This window comes from Rissa tridactyla, chromosome 3 (genome assembly GCF_028500815.1).
Source record: "Rissa tridactyla isolate bRisTri1 chromosome 3, bRisTri1.patW.cur.20221130, whole genome shotgun sequence".
Taxonomy (NCBI): Eukaryota; Metazoa; Chordata; class Aves; order Charadriiformes; family Laridae; genus Rissa; species Rissa tridactyla.
In genome coordinates, this window is record NC_071468.1 from 61,097,247 (window position 1) to 61,118,662 (window position 21,416).

Consider the following 21,416-nt stretch of genomic DNA (forward strand, 5'->3'; position numbering starts at 1 on the left):
GCCAACACCGTAATGTCATTTAGATTATAAAATCAAACAGCAGGCTGAATCGGCCACAATCCTTAAAAATCTTTCATATTGGTTTTCCAAATAGGTGGAGGAGAGAGTCAACAGCCATATTCACTGGAGTGGTGAACCAAATTGCCTTGACTGGAACCATTACTCACTTGCACCTTTGACGGCGGCAGCCAGGTAGGAGAGCGAAGAAAGGATGGGTTTGAGTGACCTGAGGGAGCGGGCCCTAGTGAATCGTTTTTCATTCTCAGAAGGCTTCACGTGGAAGTCACTCACTTTTAAATGCTGATTGCATGTCCTTTCGTTACAACTGAAGTCAGCTCTTGCTGAAATCAGAGGCATTTCTTTTTGGGGACAGGTCATGTTTTTGTTCATTTGGAAGTGCTGCCTTTGCTTTTCCACATATTTGGTTTGCTGCTTTCCCTTCTCTATGCAGTTCTTGCACCAAGCATCCAGAAAGCACACTTTTTGAACCAAATAAACCAAAAAATGTACTTGTAAAAATACAAGAAGAAATGGGGTTTCGAGATCTGAAATGGTTCTTTTTTTCATTTTTAAATTGTCCTAAAGTATAAGTTGGTGATTTCTGCTTGACTGTCTTGCTATTTCAAGTGCACCATTGACAATACTGTCAAGGTTTATTTTTTTCCTCTGGACTTGAACACTTCTGGCACATAGAAACTGCAGTTATGAAAGTGCTGACACTGTAGTATAATGACACCCAAACTACCTTAAAGTTAGTGGATCCCCAACAGCAGTCTTACTATGGCATCAGATGGTTCAGAAGCCAGTTTATCTTGTCAAGAAAAGGTCCATTTTCAGCTACTCATTGCAGTTCCATGTTTATTTGGGTTGGGAGTCCCTGGTTGGACAGGTTTCACTTTGTCTCAAAAACTGTGCCTGGGTGCAGTACAGACAGAGTTACTTTTGTTGATGTAGGAGACCTGAGGCACTGAGAAGCTCCTCTTCTCTAATCTTCTCTGTACGGGCACATCCTTGATGGACAGAGAATTGTTAGCCCTCAGAATCTAATGAGACTGGCTTGAAATAGTGAAAAGTTAAGAAAAAGTTTGATCCTTCTTATTGGCCTTCTATTTTTTTTTTAATTATCCAATATTTGTCTGCAACCATAAGTGCTAGACATGTAAAGAGTACACTGGAGATTCCCTCCCGCAGGAGAAGGCGTTCAAAGAAACCGCAGAATATATTTTGAGATAAAACCCCCAGGTTTTTCAGAGCTATGTAAATGGTGTTGGACTGATGTTTCATTCTACATATGAATTGACAGAAAGAATGGAGGGGGTTAAATCGAGATGGGCTATCCCTTGAACCTTTGCTCAAACCTGGAACTGATCCCACATATTCTGCAGGCCAGGGTGGTGCTATATGGGACGTCTCTTCTTATGGATCCATCTCCAAGCCCCTGCAGTGGAAGCTGTGTGTGTCTGCATTGTACTCTTTTCCCTCTGCAGTCTCCGCGAGCTAACCAAGATCTTTCCGTGCAGCCCGGGCTCAGAGCTGGGTGGGTGAGAGGGGTGCAAGCTGATGGCTGTCGGCAGGGGTGTTACCAACAAACATGTCGGGGAAAAAGAAGGCATCATCCCTGCCAGAGGTCCTGTGGAATTTATGTTGAAAGTTCAGCAGGAAAACAAACTGTCGTCCTCAATGCACCCCTGAGCTCTGTTGCCAGTTTGGGAAGCATTAACAGCGTGTGAAATTTATAAGCAGGAGTAATGGAATACTTCTGCAGTACAGAAACCTAGCCACGTTCTGACTCACCAGGCAGGATTTAAGTGGAAAACTGAGAACTTTGGTACACAAGAGTGTGGCGGCCATCCTCTGAAATGGGGTTTTAGCATAAATTTTTCAGGTTTCATTAGCGTGCAACTTAATGGTACTTCTGTGCATTGGGCCCTTATTGCTGTGGCTCTTTTCGTACGCTGAGAACTCTCCGTGATAATGTGTCAGCCAAGTAATGGTACGCTTTACTTTTTTGTTTGGAACAACTGAATTTTAGAATTGATGCTCTCAATTAACGTAGTTCAGACCAGTGTTATTGTAACTATGATAATATGTGTCGCTACCTTGTGTGCTAAGGATATTAAAGCAAGCACTTAATACTGGTAGGGTAGTAAATATGCTGTGTGAGCTAATAAAAGGCTCCCATTAAGAAACTGAACGCTACTAGTGTCTACTTTACAGGTGAAAGCTTGCAGTCTGATTCCACTGCTAGATATGGGGTGATAGGAAGGCACATTTTCTCTGGAGACGGGAGCATGCAATGCTGCCAAACCAGCAGTCCCAGGCGCCCTGCAGGGAATGATTCTTGCAGCAGAGCGAGGTTGCACAAGCTGTGGTGCGGAGGACTAGCTGCTTTGCGTGAGCCGAGAATCCTTTGAAGATACTGGTCCCGATTCTCTACCGCCTGAAACCTTTTGCTATTTATACCTGGGTGAAGTGAATGCCGAGCGAGCATAAAATGCCACTACCCTAGTGCTAAAAGAGCTGTTATCCACTTTGCCCAAATAGAAATGACTATGCAAAGGGTGAAGCAAGTTCAAGGTCTCTCTTTTTGTTATGACATTGCCCCTAGATCCTGCTGACGGTGTGAACAGGAGGCGGCTGTGTCTTCGTGGCAGTTTGAGCTCAAGATGTGCAAACTCGGGGCGGAAGTGGGGGGGAAGCAAGAGCACTCATTTCTTGTCCCGCTATTAGTCAGAGAGGGCGAGAAAACATGTTTCTTCTTCCACCTCCAGGAGGTGGCCGAGCAGGGTGGCGGGATGACAGTCATTTGCTAATTCTCCGCCAGCCTGGAGGAGGATGGCGGGCGGGCGGGGGGGGGAAGAAGGAGACTCGAAAACATCCAGAGGAGGCAGAAATGGGCGCCGCGACTACCAGGTCTCCCAGTTCCCGGGGCACGAAACGCCGCCGTGCCCGAGCGGCGCTGCCCGCAGCGCCCGGGCACCAGCGGGGCTGCCGGCTGCGCGGGGGCGCGCCTGCGGGGCGGCGGCGGCGGCAGCAGCAGCGGTCGCCGGGGGCCGGTGCCGGTGGAGATGGATGTGGAAGAAAAAAGCCTCCGCCTGCCGCAGCTGCCCCCTGCCAGCCCTTGTCCCCTCGGGAAGCGGCGACAGCCTTTTGCGGGCGAGGAGGTGCACTCGCCGTGCAGCATTTACCTTCTGATTCTGTTTATTTCGCATCTCCCCCCCACCAGCCCCCAGAAATAAAAATCAGGACATATTTAGTGAAATCTAACAATTTAACTTCGTGTTTTCCCCATACACAAGATGTGCTTGGGGCATCTCCCATGCAGCGGCAGACAGCTATGTGATAGCCGGCGGCGCATTTACATGCCACATATTGGAAGGATGCGGTCCTTGAAATCCTCTGGCACCACAAGCTACTGCTTTCAAACTAGAACAGAGACAGATAAGGGTATCGTGAAGGAGAAATTCGGCATGGCGTATTATAAAATTGAATCCTTAAAAAAACTTGATACTTTTGGCAGTATTTCATATCTTGTAACTAGAACCCATATATATTTATGCGTATTTTAAGTAGACTATAGTGTACTGCAATTTCTGCTATCTAAGCAAGTATCTCGGTAGAGTAATTTAAAAACAGACCTTTCTTTTTTGTAGCCAGCACTGCACCGATTGAAGAGCGATGCTGGCCTGTGTGAGGCATTCTGGGCCAGGTTCTGTAGGTACAGCTGCTGAAGGCACCGAGGATGCTCAGTGCACCCTGACCTAGCGCAGGGTGAGGCCATCAGTGGCCGGCTCCTACTGAGCAGTGCTGCACAGGGATTCTGTGCTGGAGTGCATGCTGCTGTGGAAGGGACCTGTTTAAAAAGCAAGAAATGCAAATCGTTTTGAATTACAGGCAGCAGGAAGGGTTCTCTCTCTGTAGTACCTGGATAAACCTCTATTTATGTGGAGGTTTATGTGTATCATTCCTGCGAGTAACCTACCTTTTGTTAAGGGTAGGATGTGGTAACGGTATCAGCACCGAACCACACTTTTCATTTTATGTAACTTCCAATACATGTATATATCTATTTGCATCTATATTTCCCTCTGTCTAAAAATATCGTAAGGTTACATATTCAAGACTTAAAGCTTCAATGAAGACATAGAGTGAACAATTGCAATTTTAAATCCGCCAGTGACATATATGCAGAATTATTGTAACATGCCATGCTGTAGTAGAGCTAAATTAAATATTTCAAAATAGAAACAAGAAACTGTAGCATTTAGAATCATAGAATCATAGAATTGCCTAGGTTGGAAGGGACCTTTCAGTTCAAGTCCAACCATCAATCCAATGCTGAAAAAATCCACCACTAAACCATGTCCCTCGGCACCACGTCTGACCATCCTTTAAATACCTCCAGGGATGGCGATTCCACCACTTCCCTGAGCAGCCTGTTCCAATGCTTGACAACCCTTTTGGTGTAGAAATTTTCCTAATATCCAGTCTAAACCTCCCCTGGTGCTACTTGAGGCCATTTCCTCTTCTCCTATCACCTGTTACTTGGGAGAAGAGACCGACCCCCACCTCGCTACAACCTCTTTTGTCGGTCTTTAAAAGTAATCCTGTGAACCTTGCTTTTTGTTGCCGTGTACTTATCAGAAATTTGAAGAATTTACGTTTTTGAAAAACTACATAATATCCAGTGCTCTGTGCAAATCCGTGTGAGTGGAGTCTCTTGCTCGCTGACGCTTCGCTAAAAAGTTCCGAGACTGCAAAGTTTCAGCCAGCTGGGAATCTCAGCTCCACGCTAGCAGTTATCTCCAGATGGCTGCACTCCTGTACCAAGTCTTCTAGCATCTCCGTGGTTGCATGTTTGGAATGATGATGTATACTGTTCCACTTGGTTTTGCCAGAAAACGTAGAGGGCATTGTATGATAAGCTTTGGCACATGGTATAGCTCAAAGAAAGGGTGAGAGAGAGAGTGTGGGGAGAGAAAAGGGGAAAGAAAAGAGTAGGACGGGAGAGGAAAGGAGTAAGAAAATGCAGCAAGAAGAGTTTATGTCAGTGTAATGAATTCAGTCTGACTGGCAAATGCAATTTGACTGCAAGTTGTGAATTTCATTGAATTTGATCCAAGAAAGACACAGCTGAGCAATCTGCAGGAAGCAATCTTTTCCTAGAAGTATGCAGCTCCAAACTGTACAAATTCTTCCACCGGTCGTAAAATGTCTGTGCGCCTCTGAACCTGTGTAAGTGGATACTTTTGAAGAGAAAGCAGTGTACTGAGGCAGTCAGCTAAAGAATAACAAAAAACATCACTGAATGTAGAGTTTTGAAAGAAGAAAACCTATATGATTTGAAGCCTATATAATTGAATTGGCCAATAAAGCCCTGGTGATAAGGACAGTTAATCATTTCTGGTGCAGCTGTTTCCTGACATTTCTGCAAAATGTTGTGGAAAAATTAATGAAGGTTCGTTCGGTAATGGTTTCAAGCTTGGCTAGTGGAAAATATGACAGTATTTCCATCGTCAATTAAGAACAAGCAAGGCTTTTTTTCTTTTTTTTTTTCTGTAGGGGAAGTGGTATGCAGTTTGTACTGCACAGGAAACTGTAGACTTGAGAGCAGCTGTGTGATACTAACAGGTATGCAGAGAATATGGAGAAGAGCCTGGGCCCTCTTCTCTTATCACATGTGGTAGAGCTATCTCTGTTATATACTGGAATAGACAACTTACACTATCTAGCCCGCGGGGTTATTCCTTCGAGTGTCTGACTCTGAAAATAAATGCCCTTCTTGTCACTTCAATAGCAAAGCTTGTATCAATAAGATTTTCATCACGATTGTATTTTATTACTGTGATGCCCCAAAAGAATAACTCCTTTGGGTGGAGGGACGCAGGATTTCTTTTACCGATCTGTGAAACTCATGTCACTTGCAATTCGATCTCAGCGTGTGTGATTTTCACAGCCAGTCGGCGCGCCTTGGTGAGCACGTGTGGTTGCTGTGCTGCCTGGGTGCAGAGCAGCAGTAACCCTGCTCTCACTGCCTGGCCGCTTTGCGGTTTAGGGGTAGGGGCGACCACGTCGCCCTCCTGTGCCTCAGGGGCACGGGCCATACCTGTGTGTGAACTCGGTGTATGTGCCTACGCGGTGTTGCCGATAGCCAAGAGAGCATGCGGTTTAGAAACGTGAGCGTGGCCAAGGGCTTGTGTTCCCGCTGCAGGTCAGTGTAGCTGAAGGTCACTGTAGCAGCTGAGCGGTGGCCTTTGTCCACTCCTTCACCTTGTAGCCCGCAGCGCCTGGCAGGCGGCCAGCTGCCGACAGCCTCCTCAATGGCACCTTGGGGCTCCCTGCTCCTGCCACGGCTCTGCTGTGCTCCATCTTGGCTCGATGTGGGGAATGCTGGGTCCCCTCTACTGCTGGGTGGGCTACGTGGGACAGGAGGTGGTTGGGAAAGAGGCAAGGTCTACTCTTGACAGTAAGTTGTGAAGACCAGTCCCGTGCTGTCAGTAGAATTAACTTTTTTACTCACAGGGATCTACATTTTATTTTGTGTTAAAAATGCATTAACGTGGAAATACACAGAAATACTGGTACAGAAATACTGTAAATCACTGCAAATGTTTAGCTGAATGATTTAGGTGCTCGGTGACTTGCTGGACTTGTGAGGGGTTGTACAAGCCTGCCTGTTCTAATAGCTTTTTTCTTCCTCTGACTTTCTGAGATACTTTGAGCCCTGTGATAAACATGATTTTTAGCCTGCTTACACAATATGATGATTCATGCTAAAGTCGTTGATAGAAAGAAGATGTGTTATAATTAATGGTTTACCCTTTTCTAATATCACTCTGTAAAGGAGACGCTTGGTGCTTCTCCTGCAAATTTAGAAGACCCTTAGCAAGCTCACTATAAATGTTTGTCTTACTCTCTGTAGTGTTAGCTGTGGAGTGTGTAGTTACTGACAGGTTTAAGCCAGTGTAAAACAATTAATAACAACGGAGTTACATCCATGATTTGTGATCATTCTCATAACCACACAAAAGTCAGCCCCAAGTTCTGGTGCAGTCTACCGTAACAGCAGACTGGTGCAGACTACTGCGAGGAGCTTCACTGAAGGCTCTCCCAAGCCTGCAGTCCCCAGTGCAGGTAAACCTGTTGCTGAAGTCAATGACAGCTTTACCAGTATCAGAGCATTAGGGACAGCTTATATATAAAAGCCTGTAATTAATCTTGATTTGGGACATTAAAAGATTAATCCTTCGAGCATCCCGTCTGTAACCACGTGCGTACTGCCGCTGCAGTCAATATATTGTCGTGCTGGCGGTGGGACCGCTTGTGTGCTGCAGGGTATGCATGGGAGCAAGGGAAAGATGAGGGCTCTGCTCTTGCAGTTTATCTGATGTGGGAAATCTGAGGGCACTGGGTCTGACATGAGCTGCTTTTAAACTTCTCAGCATGAGGGCTGTGCCTACAGCTGCTTAGGAATTTCCCATAAAAACAATTTGTCAATTGAAAGTGGAATTTCCCCAAGAACAAGTTTTCCACTGGAAAATCTCCCTATTGCTATTTTTATTTTTTTTTTTTGTTTTTGTTTTCCCATGGAAATCTCTGAATGAAATACTTCCCTTTAAGTCACCTTACTCCATGAAGATCTTCAATTAGCTGAAATAAGCTAAAATGGTTTCAGTTGCCATTAAGTTGCATCTGCCTATTTTTCCCTCTCGTCTCATGCGAATGGCAGTACAAAAACTTTATGCTTAAGAAGTTCCTGTGGGCAAGTCACCTTGAGAGTCCTCCGTGTCCCACACTGTATTGTAGTCACCCTTGAGAAAGTGTCTACTAACTACTGAAGAAACAATGTCATAGCGAAACAGATTCTAAAATAGAGGCACCAAACCCTGGGAAACCAGAGGAGCCCCGGCCGTTTGTGAGCTTACATCTTCGCTATTCAAATGCAGTTTCCCAAATTTTTGTGTATTTTTCTACTGGTTATTTAAAACATCTATGGGGCTCATAAAACTCTTGGATTCCATTTGAGATTAATGGGGAATAAAAAGTAAGTACATTTAAGTGACTGTAAAATTGGCTAAGGTCACGCGATGAAAGTGAAGGACTCCCACACGTGTCTTGCTTTACTGCCTGCCCTAACTGTCCCTACGAAAGGCAGCTGGGTAACGGCTGGGACATTACTGTAGGTGACTGGACACCTGGTGCTGAGCATATGGGAAGGGAGAGGAACGCTGCTGACACCAAGGTGTTCGTTGTGTCACACAGTGACCTCTTATGGATGAACGTTAAAAAAGAATGAATGCACATACCACTTTTACTTTTTAAAGTAAAGCAGTTTGAATAGTTCACCAAGATTTGTAGCAGATGCTGTGTTCTCCTTACAGTACTGTGTCTCCAGACTTTTATGAATCTTTTTCTTTGTCTTGCTGTCCCTCATCGGTTCTTCATCCTGTTCTTATTTAGACGTGCAACCAGTTCTACTTAAAGCACCAAACCTTTGACTATATTGCATGGTGGCCAGCTGGCAGATCTGATGATCATGGCTGGTGGCATGCCCAGAGCACTATCCCATGCTGTCCCTGGGGGAAACATGTCCCTCAGAAGGAAATGGGCCATACCAGAAAGCACTCTGCGTGGCAGCCACTGCACTGGAGGAAGCTCACTTATCTGCACGAGGCCAAAGGCTGGCGCAGATTTCTTCACCTCATGCACACAGGAAGCAGCATGGCAGATGTCTGACTTTTCCTTAGGCAGCCTCCTCTGCGCTTCTCAGAAAGGCACGGGAGTTGTGGTTAAATATTACAGTCTAACCTTTTGCTTGCTCAGAGACCGACCAGGAGCTAAGTAACTTTAAACCATTAGCTCCATTTTAAGTATCTCTTCCACGGGACGAAGGGCAGTTGACTCTCAATCATGTCATATCTTCCAAATGAATGACTCAGAGTGAAAATCCTGGGCTAGCCTCGCTTACAGCAGAGCACGGTGCCAGTGCATCTAAGGAAACAGATAAGTGCAAAAGCCCTCCTCTGTTTCTCGTTCTGCCCCTCTCATAGGATTCTCCCTATTTCCCTCTCCCTCTTACTCTGTCACTGGTTTGTTTTGGCCATTGTAGTTTTCACTGGGTAGCCTGAATCAGATTTCTGAATGCTGACTGCTGGATCTGAACCTTCTCGCTTCTGGGAGGACAGGAGTGACAGCTTATAAAGAATTCACTTGGCTGTGAAATCAGGAGGGCTTTTTGAGAGCTACCTTAGCCATTAGCCTGGCCAGCATCCCCATTCTCACCAGAAGGTGCTGGGAGCCCTCCCAGCCCCGGGCCCTTCTGCTTCCCCGCTGCTCAGCTGCCCCCATGGTGCTGAGGACAAAGGCGACAGATCTGAATTGAAAGAAGAGGTGGCACATAAGGACTGGTATTTTATTCTTTATTTAAATATGTCAAAAATTGCCTTGAGGAGATACCATTGTAACTCACTGGCATTCAAGAGAACACCAAACAGGCTTTCCATTCTAACAGCAAACGCTTAATTGTACCTGAAAAGCTGAACACAGTTTTAAAGATAACGCGACCCCACCGTTTCCACCTGTGTTACTGTCCTTTGGGGCAAAAAATAAAGCCCACCTCACTTTCAATCCCCTATACTAAAAGAGAAGGTGTTCTTCAGTTATAATGGAACCTGGAATTTTCATTCACCTGTTAGAATTTAAAGACTAAGTGAAGGAGGGATCATAGCAATTATTCAGACCATTTGGCAAGAAAAAAGGATTGGCAAAGTCTACGTTGGTGACAATCAATCAGTTGTATTTCACAGTTGCATTGCAAAAGCTACAAATGGCCTCAGTTCTAAATTTAAGATAGGGAGAAATTGTTCTGTTTAGTGTGTCCTAAAATTATCCAGCACAGAAATACTTTGGGGAAGTGTAAAAATTAATTCTCAATTTTTCAAAAGGCAGCTTAAAGGGGAAGGAATGCTGATGTGGAAGTATTAAATAAATGCCATCTCGGTAACAATTTTACCAAATGTAGGGAAGAGTCATACACCTCATGTCCTTATTGTAAGATTCTTGGAGAAAATACTCCCACTCAGATAGAAATTCACTGTAAACAGCTCTCTTGCTGTTAGAGTTGATGTACTTTTGAGGATGCAGTGACTCTTAGAAGGAGCGGAGCGCGTTGTGCAATAACGTGACCTTATGTTGCATAGACACTTCCAGTTTTGGAATGTGAAATGTCTGAAACTAGGAGTGGGCGGACAAGAGGTGGAGCCAGCCAGGAGCCTGGGTGGCTGCGTTTCTGAGAAACTCTCTTCTGCTGGTGAGTACTGCTAATTTGCCAAGCGTATGGCTGAAGCCCTGAATAATGCAAGTTGAACCACTAAACAACATCGAGTGGCAAGCAGACGTGGAGCTATAGGGTGATATTTTGAAAGTTAAACTTGTAAAACTTAGTTGAAAACAAGGCTGAATTCTTTCAGACCTGAAACCACAGCCTCCCAAAATGCGTCAGAGACTCTTGATGCTGCAGCGAGGTCAGCTTCCCTCCCCCCCCACCTGTGAGTCAGGACAACTCTATTAAAGGAAGCTTTTATTGGAAGCTGTCAATAGAGAGGTAGACAACATGCAGATTGTGAGGACACAGGGGGAAAGAGTTTGCATCTCGTGTCTGCATAAATGGTCACCAACAGGGAGAAGACCATTTTTCTGGAGAACAGAGGGATACTGAGGAAAGAATAGTATTTGAGCAAGAGGTAGGTTTGCCTGATTTCACCTTCTCTCTAATTAAAACTAGGATTCAGAGTCCACTCAAGCTGGCATCGTATCCATTTCTCAAGGGGGACAAAGGCTAAGTCTCTTGTGGGCTCGATGCCCTCAGTGCTTGTCCACAGTTCTTCTGTATCTACTTTTGCTGAAAATCACAGAAAAATAATCCTAGAGCAGCTCAGTTCACTGTAGAGAGAAAAAGAAAACCAAGGAGGAAACAGAAAGTATTGAACGGGTGGGAATTTCAGTGGTGTGATCTTGATTTTCAGGCAATGCAGACACTTTTTGAAATAGAAACTTTCTGTGGGGTAATCATGCACTTAGTCTTTCCTTTGCTATAAATCCAGACCTGCTCATGGGTGCATTAACGCTACTGGGACATAAAAGTGTCAGTTAACAAAACTTTACTTTTTCCTTGTTGTTTGATATTACTGTTATTAACTGGACTGCTCTAGCAAAGCGTTAACATAGATGAAATTCCTGTTACAAGCAGCATTTTAACAGCTGGGACCTGTGGTTTTAGATGTGCTCTTCTTTTAATGCTGGCAGGTGCTCTGAGCTTCTTGAGCTCATTGTTACTGCTACCGGAGAAGAAATATCTTGCAGCAGCTTTGTGATTAAAAAGATACCTCTAGAACTAATCTACAGTGTCAGGACTTTTGTTGTTTCTAACGTGAGATTGCTAGCAGAAGGAAAGAGATCCTGGAAACCAGCTGTAGTTATTTAATTCATGACCTGTCAGAGAAGGTGGTTTTAGATTCCAATCCTGACGAGCACCTTGGGTGAAAAGCAGAGCGTGGTCCTGGCTATGCAAAGAGCTGACCTACCCAAGCCCTCAGCACACTGGGTAGCACTGCATTTGAGTGATTTTCCTGAGAGCATCCCATGTGGATTTTTCCACTGTCTTGAAGGCTTGTGATGTACTGGTTTGATCCACTTTCCATTTCACTGATGGAATATTTCTATTAACTTTCCCAAAAGCTGACTCAAACTGCATAAAAAGTGTGTGGGGGGGAGTTATTCTTCATTGCACCTTTAATTTTCATGTCAATGTTAAGATTTGGATTTGAATCCATGGGTGGTGCATTTTATAAGCAACCCCGGCAACGCTTTGTTCCTAGAGGTGTAATTAACCCTTTCTTTAAAAAATGAAAAACAACTGGAGGCACTTGTGGTGTCCTTCTGACTGCCAAGCAGTCATTAGCAAATGGACCTCTGGCAAATGGACCTCTTTATGCAGATATGTCTGAGCCCGTATGCGGATGTATTCACGTGTGGAGTTTGAGTTGGAGAAAATAAGACTTGCTGAGGCAGGTATCTGTCTGAGTTATGTTTTCCAGTGAGAATGTGTGCTGCCTAAAGATGGTTGCGAAGGAAAAAGAAACAGAAATACACGTTCTTAAAGTGTAAAGGAATACAAGGGTTTATCCAACCCGTACAGTGAGGGAAGGAGGGGGTGGACAGGCAAACCTGAGCACAGCGGCATGGGCTCCCAGGAGGGGCGCAGAACTGCTCCTGGGGGCTGCTGCGACAGGCAAAGGAGCTCCTGGACATCTTGGTGGGACTAAGATGATCAGGGCCACAAAGATGATGAAGGAGCTGGAGCACCTCTACAATGAGGACAGGCTGGGAGAGTTGGGGTTGTTCAGCCTGGAGAAGAGAAGGCTCTGGGGAGACCTTATAGCAGCCTTCCAGTACGTGAAGGGGGCTACAGGAAAGAGGGGGAGGGACTCTTTATCAGGGAGTAAAGCCATAGGATGTGGGGTAACAGCTTTAAACTGAAAGAAGGGAGATTTGGATTAGATATTAGGAAGAAATTCTTGACTGTGAGGGTGGTGAGACACTGGAACAGGCTGCCAGGGAGGTTGTGGATGCCCCATCCCTGGAAGTGTTCAAGGCCAGGCTGGATGAGACTTTGAGCAGCCTGGTCTAGTGGGAGGTGTCCCTGCCCATGGCAGGGGGCTTGGAACTAGATGATCTTTAAGGTCCCTTCCAACCCGAACCATTCTATGATTCTATGATTCTATGACTAGCTGCCACGTTCCCCTTTAGTGTGATTCAGGAAATCGTTTCCCCATTGGACAAGATGGAAGTATGCTTCCTCTGCCATCTGCCTGGTCTCCCTGCCATCCAAACCTGCTGTGAGCAGCCAGCAGGACGCGTGGCTGTCTTTGGCCTCCGCTGGCCTTTTTCTGTCCTTCCTCTGCCCTTTGCACTTTCTGGTGAGGTCCTGGTGCAGTCAGGCTGCAGGGCAGCAATGTAACTGCCAGCGTCTTCCAGGTGTCATGTGAAACTTATTTGGTTCATACCAGATCTATTCTTGCTACTTTTTTTTTTTGCTAAGCAGGTTTATATAGCATATAAAAGTCCAAATCCTATCTTAAGATTAGATTTGACATCCTTGAACAGATCAAGGAGAAAAATAAATTGTTACCCTGAAGAAAGCTATGAAGAAAAATATCAGACTGAGAGCTTCCTTGCTTTTAAGTTTTGCTCATCAGAAATCAGAGGCTGAGTTTTGGATCAAACATCCATAGCGGTTCTGCAATCAAATACTCCCAGCTTGTGAAGATGCAAACAGCAGCTCCTCCAGCTTGCTCTAATGAACCGGCAGCTCTTTGTTGGTGCTGGCAGAGCAATTAGGGTCCCTGCTAGAAGAGCGGTGTTTGTTACGCAGTTGCATCCAAGTGATTGGGTTATTTTACTCAAGCAGACCTCACTGATCCACAATTAAAATGACATTTTCATCTCATACGTAGCGGCTGAGAAAAAGCTTTTGAAGATCTTAGTGTCTCTGATGATGAGCTTGGTAGAGGAACAAAATCAAACACGGGTCTTTTGTGGCAGCAGTTGGGTCGTGACTGAAACAGTTGGCTATTTCATTATAGCAAACATGTAGGTGGCCTTCCTCATGTTTTGAGATCCAAGAGAGGAGCTGTGACTTTACCGACACCTTTGAGGGGAGAGGAGTCAATCCTTTGCAGAAGCGGGGTCACGTCAGCTGTGCCGTACACAGCCTGCACTGACAGCAAGCCCTTTCCTCTCCGCTGCTTTGAAGTTACAGGCTCCATCTTTCTGGCAGGATCAGATCCGAGTGGTGAGATGGCCCTTGGTTCGGGCAACTTAAGATCTGTCTGTAGTTTTTTGCACCTGTTTGATTGTGGTATTCATAGCTCATTTTTACCTGTGCTTTCTCTTCGACATAATAGTTACCAGCAGCCTTCCTTGCTGGTACCAGTTCAGCTCTGAGGGAAACACTGGGTGTAATTTGGAGGATGATTAGGGTGAGATCAGGTCTTGAAACCCGAGTCAAGTTAATGATGAAACCTGAGTTTTGTTAATAATACATTGTAATTATTACTGCCAGCAGGGCAGATATCTCGTATTTCTCATCTTTTAGCTTGAGGATCCTGGTTACAGTGATCCGTTCAACTTCTTGGCTGTTCTGCCCCTTGCTCGGGCCTGCGAAAGGAAGATGTCCCATCTCCTCCACCAGATTTCCGCTCGAGCTTTCCTGGGTAGAGCAGTGCCTACCTGGGATACGTGATCAACAGATGAAGGAGCAGAGCGTTAATAATACAAGACACCTAATTGGACCTGCCCTTTCGCCCAGCAGCGAGGACATATGTCAGCGCGCAGCAGGCGCCCGGCCCGTGGCAACCTGCTCCCACCTCCTGCAGGTCTTCACGAGGGAAAAACTGCGTGCCGAGCTGAGCCGCTTGCCTGCTGTAATTGCCAATAAAGCATTAATCCGAACCTTCTGTAGACTGCCGCTATTGCTCGCACCCGCAGCGATGCCGGGCCAGATTGGAGAGGTGACATAAATCATGGTGTGCGCTAGGGGTTGGTGAGTGGGAGGGAAGGGAGTGCACGCCGGTGAAAGTGACACCGCGCAGGGGCGGGAGGGGGAAGGCTGCGGCAGGAAAAGCCACCTGCGGCAGGATGTAGGAAGATGTGAGATAGCGCAGCCCCTCGTCACTTAACGCCAGCTCTTCTTACCACCTCCCGTGGCTCCCGTTGCAGCCTCCCTCCCCTGCTGTCCTCTGCTGTCCCAGCGCCCGCCGCCTCCGTGGGCCCTGCCGTGGGGTGACCCAAGCCAGGGCACGAAATGGGTGGTACCATCACGTGTGTTGGCTGTTGTTTTGTGGGAGTCGCTGTCGTGGAAGTGCTGTCCTGCCTGAATCACAGAATCACAGACCGGTAGGGGTTGGAAGGGACCTCTGGAGATCATCTAGTCCAACCCCCCTGCCAGAGCAGGGTCCCCTAGAGCAGGTTGCACAGGAACGCGTCCGGGCGGGTTTTGAATGTCTCCAGAGACAGAGACTCCACCACCTCTCTGGGCAGCCTGTTCCAGTGCTCTAATAATAGTATGACATGGAACGTCCCTTTGGTCAGATGGGGTCCAGTGTTCTGTTACCCTCAAAGTAAAGAAGGTTTTCCTCATGTTGAAATGGGAATTTCCTGTGTTCCAGCTTGTGCCCGTTGCCCCTTGTCCTGTCGCCGGGCACCACTGAAAAAAGTCTGGCACCATCCTCTTGACACCCACCCTTTAGATATTTACAAGCATCAACGAGGTCCCCTCTCAGTCTTCTCCAGGCTAAACAGACCCAGGGCTCTCAGCCTTTCCTCGTAAGAAAGGTGCTCCATTTCCTTGAGGTCCTCCATTTTCTTGAGGTGCAGACACCCCCAAGTCCCAGCTCTCACCTCACCCGTGCCACGTGCTTGTGGAGGCACAAGTTAGGGACTGACTTACACTCAGGAAAATAACTTTGCAACGCTCACAGTTTAAATATTGGCCAATGGAGAAAGCCCATAGCGGGAACTTGCCGAGAAGAAGAGCTACCACCCCATTTTGGTTTACTTCTGCTCATTATCTTACCTATGTCGTGACTGCGTGTGGTGTGTGACACTGAACAATGAAAGGTTTCATAGCATTGAACACACTGTGGGGTTTGTACCAGTCCAGCAGATCCTCATCATGGTTTGGGCAGCAGAGAAGGGAAGGAGAAGGCGTGTGGGCAGCCCTGGAGCCCCTGGGGAAGGAGGGAGGTGGCATTGAACAGGGCTGGGTTGGATGTGGCAACACAGACCCATGCCCTGCGCCAGGATGACCCGTGGCTTCCTCTTCCAACCCCGACTGCCGTTGGTGCCACTGCACAGCAAACCCCCACCAAGGGGTGGATCTGACCCAGAAGTTGACATTTCTTTCCCTCACATTATTTTCCACTCAGCCCCTTCCCTGTTTCCAAGCTGAATTTGTGCACGGTTAAAGCTGACTCTTGTGGGGGCACTGAAAGCCAGAGGCCTGTCTGGGTGCAGGGGGGCTGTGGTGGCACCTCACCATGGCAGCCCCCCGGGGCCGGTGCAGCAGCGCTGCCGGTTCCCGCAGCCCCATCGAGCCAGGGGCAACTGCTGGGCTCTGCCGCCGGCCCCGGGAGGGGCAGAACTTTGGGGAAAAAGCACCAGTCTATTCTACACAACTTTGGAAAATACCATGTAATAACAAGTATTTTCTTAAGTGTACAGTGAAGGTAATTTTTCATTTGTCTAATAAGCTTTCCTGCTGTTTTTTAAATTTCATCTTCTCCTTTGTACATTTTTCTTTAAATAGGTAAAGTCTTAAAAAGATAGGTAATATATAGCTGTTACTTAAAATTTCTGCTCCAAATCTGAGTGGGGATATAGGCTGTGGTTCTGATCACTATGCTTTTGGCTTTATTACTTAAGAGTGGTTTGGGGTATGTGGTCCCATCTCCTATTAAGTTTATGTAAATGTACTGCCAGAGTATGGTCTTCAGTATTTAAACCTACTAATAATTATTTTTACATTCATATTTCCTCTAATATAATAACATTTACTCTTCATTTCAGATGAAAATTAAATTGTCTGAAGAATAATATCATCAGCTGATTTGTCTTACATCACAATGTTTATCTATTCTAGTAAAAAATCAGTGACTATTAAATTTACTGCGAAGGCATTGGATGAAAAGACAAAACTATGATGCTGAACAAAGAATGGTTGTATCAATGGGAATTAATCACAGCATATTGAGAGAAGAGCAGGCTCTCAATTTCCCACTGGATATAATGTTAAAAATACAATCTTATTAACTTCAATTACTTTTTTTTTAAATTTTAAAATCAGAACAAAATAAAAATTGTGATGTCAGAATAATCATTTTCATTAAATCTTCCATATGAAGTCGTCAATGACTTACAGTGGGCTTTTTTTCCTATTGTAAATGAGAGAAAAGGTCTGGTATAAACCTGTGCATTTTTGTTTAAGCCTGGCCCCAGAACGACTGTTGTGAGGTATGTGGAGCCACACAGGAAGGCTGCATAATAATGAAACAAAACCCTCATGTAAGCATCAGCCAAAGGAGTCATGATATTAAATAGAAAAACCATAATTGTAGAAAAGACCATTTCCTTGCACAGCTCACGCAGAGCACTAGAAAGCTGGCACGTGCATTACTTCCAGTAGTAGTATTGCAGTAACGTACTTTAAACAGTTGCAGACACTCTTAAGAGGCTCCCTGGGACTGGGCTTGCCTTCCCTTTGGGTTAGGGGGAGCAAAACTCAGGCTGTGCAGAAGCACAAAGTCACCCTGGAAAGAGACGTTGCTGAGCATCTCTGAACATCTCTGCCGAGCATCTTTGTGGCTCATCCAATTGCAATTAAATCCCTAAAAGTTTCAGGACTCCTGGCACAGTAAGGTGGGGTGAGCAGTGGGCTCAGCGTGTGGTTGGCCTGGCACCGTAAGCATGGCTAGCAAGTGCCGGTGGTGCGAGCCCTCCTGTTCCTGGGCGTGAGGCAACGCTTTGGCTGCCGCCGAGTGGAGCAGGTAAATGGTGCGTGGTGTCGGAGCGGGGATCTCTGCTCAGCGGCGCATGTGTGCCAGCTGACAGGCACAGGTACAACACCAGCACTTGAAAGGCACATTCATTAGTTCCTGTAAATACAGGTGTTTGGGAATCAGAGATTCAAATGTGCGGTTGGAAGCGCTTCTTGATATTGCTCATACATATCAGATGGTCATTTATACTCATGCCACTTTATTAGGAAGCATTGAGTGCTTTCAATGGGCCTAAGTTATAGTTACACCCTTCCGAAAAGCTCCTTTGTGCTGGTAAACTGACGTAAACTCGCCTCAGAGTAGATGAGACTTGCAGAACAGGGCTGTGAAAGTGCAACTGCGTCTGGTCAGTCTTTCGGGTTATGTATCTGCTTCTGGTGGGGCACGGCCTTCTCCCGGGGGCAGCGCTGGCTCAGGCAGTGGAGCTGGCATAGGACGTGTCCCCCTTCCGTCAGCTCCCAGAGTCTCATCTCTGGTCCCCGGAGGAGTTTGCTCTGTTTTTGCTTCTGAATCTATTTCCTAGTCCAATCCATATTAGGATGCCTTAAGAGCAAACTCTCGTCTATTCGTGACGGGATGTCAGGATACACAACCCACGTAGACGATCTACCTGGTCTTTTCACATTTAATCTTTCGGTAATCTCGGTGAAAAAGGGACAATTTCAAAATCTGAATTTTCCCCCTTCATGTTCTCAAGTTTCTCAAGTTATGTTTAGAAACAGGAAACTCTTTTACATAAAGGTAAGATTGTGTTTTTAACAAGAAAAGTTGGTGTTAGACCGGCTAAATATACCCACACAGTCATACTCAGTGGGTAGTCCTGGCTATTTTTAGGCTTTATTTTTGCCTCTCCTTATTTTTATTTTTTTTAGTGACACCTCCACTGTACCTTCAGCTGGTAGTGAGGCACTGCTTCCTGCGCCGGTATGAAACTTGCAATTACAGGAGGAGTCAGTCTTGTCAGGTGTCATTTATCACGCGTTGCAGAGGGCTGGTTTCAGTGAAGGAAGAACAAAGCTTAGTAAAAAGAGAGAGAGGGAGAGAGAGGGAGAACCGTTCTCTTAATAATTTGCCCTTTGCAACAACAGACCCTTATCTGATCACCCACGCTCATCTGGCTGCTGACGCTGTACTTGCTTCATTAGTAGGAGCTATTTTTACACCTTTTGTGTCTTTTGAGGAACCGAGTGGGCCTGCTGGCTTGCAGTGATTCACTGTCTCCGGGCGAACAGGGTGTCCTCAAATCCTGGAAGGGGAGGCGGGTAGGAAGAGAGAAGTAGGGGGAAGAGTTCAATTGAATAAGCAAGTTGATTAATTGTCTTAGGTTAGGTCTGAGTGCTAAAATGTGGCGCTTCAGTCTTAAGGAAAATAGCCGATCTGCTTTTGGTTTACAAGGCAGTTTTTCAGATTGTTAGGAGCTATCCCAAGGAATGTTTAGTAATTAATTAGTTTCAGTGTAGCTGAGCAAACATGGAGCCCCATATGCTTGTGTGTGTACTCTATGCGTTTATTTTCCTGTCTGCGAAAGGGGTGTGGGGGGTTGGACTAGGGAGTGTTTGGGACTTGAACTAGATGATCTTTAAGGGTCCTTTCCAACCCAAACCCTTCTGTGATGGTATGTTGGTGATTGATACCTTCTTTCATTTGTGGTGTACAAGAGTCATTGGTGTATCACAAGCACCCAAGAGACTTTTGGACCACGTCTTTAGCTGATTTCACTTCCACTTTTGCCAATGGAAAAAAAGCTAAATTTGGTGGAGTGGGCCAAGCACGATGCAGAAGAAGGAGAACCCTGGAGGTTTCTAGAGCTGAGCAGTGGTTGCTTTCCCTTTTGATAAACCATCAGCCCTGAAAATGTTCTCTTAGAGCCTGCCGAGCTCCTGCCTGGCAGCTGAAACTAAGATTTTTGCTGTCCTTACTTAGACTTTTCCTGGGTAGGAGCGATTTGGTGTCCCATTGTGTCACTTATTAAGTACATGATAATGGCTTGACATTGCAGGTTTCCTTGGAGTAGTTTCAAAAGTCAGTGTGATGTGGGATACATGTATGAAACTTTAAGGTGCTATTTGTACTAGGAGTGCCCTGTGGTACTGCACCCTGCTCTAACCTTGTCTGATAGATAGTCATCATGAAACCTGAGCAGTGCCTTTCCAAGAAATGTTTTGGGTTTTATTATTTTGTGCTTGTTGAGAATCTGTAACTGAGCCGTCAGCTTGGCCTGTCCCTCAAATATCAGCACAGCCCTGTGAAAGAAGAGAGGTTTTATATGCGGATTCAGGCATCTTGGTAGACCTTCATCTTTTTAGAAGTGTTTGTTCAAAAGAGTGGAGTTCATGTTAATAAACACAGTTGATTTGTGTTTTGTAGCAAAGGGTGGAATTTCATGTATACCTAAAAAACACAGCAGAAAGTGCATACTATTTTACTGAAATTTTTAAGAGGTGTTCTAATGCAATTGGGTATTATACATACTGACTTCTGGTGCTTCATGCAATAAAAAGAAGGAAAGTACCGTAAAATACGGCCAGAATAATTTTAAAGAGCGCTTTTTTTTTTTTCTTTTTTCCCCTGCTAGGCATCCTGAGGGTTGCAAAGAAAGCAGCATCCTTAAATGTGCAGTCTAATTAATGTATCTTATATTAGCGTTGTAGTGGTCAGAGTCTTCAGGCAATGCTAAATGACTACGTTTGCTATGGCAAAATACCTGTATTGAGTCACTAGTCAAAATGAAACATTTTGGCTGCAGAGGAGTGACTGTAGTGACATCAATGTGATATATAGGATTTGGGGCTTAACAGTTGATCTCAGCTGAACTTGAACAAAATATTCAGAATGGATTGAAATAAAACTGCCGCAAAGGCCCATTCCACTTTGGGTGCAAAAAAATGGAAAAAAAAATGGTAAGAACATGCTACTGATGTTTAGCATGCGTCTGTTTTTGTTTTGACATGTGGTGACCACAGGGCTTAGTAAACAATGACAGGTTTTAAAATAAGCTTGTATAATAATTGGTGTGAGTGAAAAACAAACGCAAGCTCAGATACTATAAATGTCTTCCTATGTAATCCTTCCCAGGGAGAGGGCGTCTGTCGGAGGCAGTGCATTTGCTCATTCAAGAAAGTGTTTGAAAGACACTGATATTTTCATGTGAAATGCAAGTGGCTTCTTCTGACACGGTGTGAAAGGAGGCATATCTGTTCACAAAATCTGCCGTGGTTGCATAATTAGGATTGCGTAACTTTTAAACTAAAAGCACCTCACTTCCCAGAAAATTCAGCGAGATTTTCCCTCTAAGATGAAAATGCTAGGCAAAGGCCTGATCTTTGCCTTGTTTTTCCATTTGGCAACAGAATAATAATTACTGAGTCTTTCAACATGATGCAGTATTTACACAAATTTTGATTATTTTTTTACCTAGGAAGACTTGGGGAAAAGCTGTATGGTATTTTAGCAGGGACTTACCAACACAGGTCTGCGCTCCCCAGCTGCTGCCCATGGTTGCAGTTCTTGTGTGAAAATGAAGAGGCATTTCAGACTTTGCATGTCGTTTCAGTTAGGAAAATTGTTGTATCTGACAACTTTAGCAGCTTGAACTCTCCAGTGACACTGTTCTTACCCTTCTAACTGTGGATGGTGTTTTATAAATCTAGAAATGACTACAAACCACATCCACATGGGACTCATGGTCTTTGCATACACTTTATCTGTCACAAGCGCTGCTAAATTCATAGTTTAGTTAATCTGTCCTTTCTAAGGTGTGAAATCTCCCTTTCTGATTAACACTTTTCTTTGTGTTGAATT

The 21,416-nt window shown here is 45.3% G+C and overlaps 1 protein-coding gene across 10 annotated transcripts in view; it reads left to right on the top strand.

Moving 5' to 3' along the window:
* Positions 1-21,416, top strand: part of HIVEP2 (HIVEP zinc finger 2) — a 145,559-nt gene that overhangs the window by 89,901 nt on the left and 34,242 nt on the right. For 8 of the 10 annotated variants that reach the window (XM_054197057.1, XM_054197056.1, XM_054197055.1 and 5 more), the window contains one exon: positions 95-192. The exons of the other annotated variants lie outside the window; for them this stretch is intronic. The gene's annotated coding sequence lies outside the window, so the exon portion shown is untranslated. The remainder of the gene's footprint in view (positions 1-94; positions 193-21,416) is intronic. 10 annotated transcript variants of the gene reach the window in all.